We start from the raw sequence: 1,590 nt of genomic DNA, 5'->3' as shown, positions 1-1,590 counted from the left end.
AAGCAGTAACCTCCTTGACCTAGGCCACAGAAATTTCCTACTAGATATATTTCCAAAGGCAAGAGAAATTAAAGCAAAAATGAACTATTGGGATTTCATCAAGATAAAGAGCTTTTGCCCAGGGAAACAGTCAACAAAACTAAAAGGCAACCTACAAATGGCAGAAGATATTTGCAAATATCTTATCAGATAAAGAGCTAATGTCCCAAATCTCTAAAGAACTTACCAACTCAACACCTAAAAAGCAAAAAATCCAATTAAGAAATGGTCAGAAGACACAAACAGGCATTTCTCAAAAAAGACATACAAATGGTCAACAGACCCATGACAAAATGTTCCAAATCACTGGGCATCAGGGAAATACAAATCAACACCACAATGAGATACCACGTCATACCTGTCAGAATGGCTAAAATTTACAACTCAGGAAACAGCAGATGTTGGCAAGGATGTGGAGAAAGAGGAACCCCTTTACACTATTGATGAGAATAAAAACTGGTGCAGCCACTCTGAAAAACAGTATGGAGATTCCTCAAAATTAAAAATAGAATTACCCTACAACCCAGCAATTGCACTACTAGATATTTACCCTGAAAGATACAAATGTTGTGATCTGAAGGGGTACCTGTACCCCAATGTTTACAGCAGCAATGTCCACAATAGCCAAATTATGGAAAGAGACCAGATGTTTATCCACAGATGTATGGATAAAGAAGATGTGGTGTATATATACAAGGGAATATTACCCAGCCATCCCAAAGAATGAAATCTTGCCATTTGCAATGACATGGATGAAACGAGAGAGTATTATGCTAAGTGAAATAAGACAGTGGAATTTAATTTTAAAAAACAGATGAACATAGCAGAAGGGAAGGAAAAATAAGACAAAAAAGGAAAGGGAGGCAAACCATAAGAGACTCTTAACGTTAAGAAACAAACTAAGGACAGCTGTAGGAGAGGTGGGTGAGTGGATGGGGTAATTGGGTGATGGACATTAAGGAGGACATTTCAGGTAATGAGCACTGGGTGTAGTATGCAACTGATGAATCACTAAATTCTACCTCTGAAATTCATAATAGAGAATATGTTAATTAAATTGAATTTAAATACAAAAATTTTTAAAGAGAGAATAAGGGAGTTTTTATTCACAAATCATTACTATTAGATAACTGAGAGGATATTCTGTGACAAAAACTCAGATACTGAATAAACGAAAACATTTTTTCAAATGCAATGAGAGAAAAAGAGGGAGAGAGAGACAGACAGAGAAATAAACCAAAAATTCAGAGTAAGATAATTCTTGGGCAGTGGCAGGGAGAGGGACATAATTGTATAGTGTTGTCAAAGGCAGTGGTCATGTTTTATTTCTTAAATTAGGTGGTAGGCAGGTGTTTATTTTGTTATGTAAAATACATGTATTACTTAGATATATTTAATATTTCACACAAATAGAAGATATATTTTTTTATTTTTTTAATTTTTTATTTTTTATAAACATATATTTTTATCCCCAGGGGTACAGGTCTGTGAATCACCAGGTTTACACACTTCACAGCACTCACCAAAGCACATACCCTTCCCAATGTCCAT

The sequence above is a fragment of the Mustela nigripes genome, chromosome 14 (assembly GCF_022355385.1).
Source record: "Mustela nigripes isolate SB6536 chromosome 14, MUSNIG.SB6536, whole genome shotgun sequence".
Classification (NCBI taxonomy): Eukaryota; Metazoa; Chordata; class Mammalia; order Carnivora; family Mustelidae; genus Mustela; species Mustela nigripes.
Note: the sequence above shows the minus strand (reverse complement) of the source record.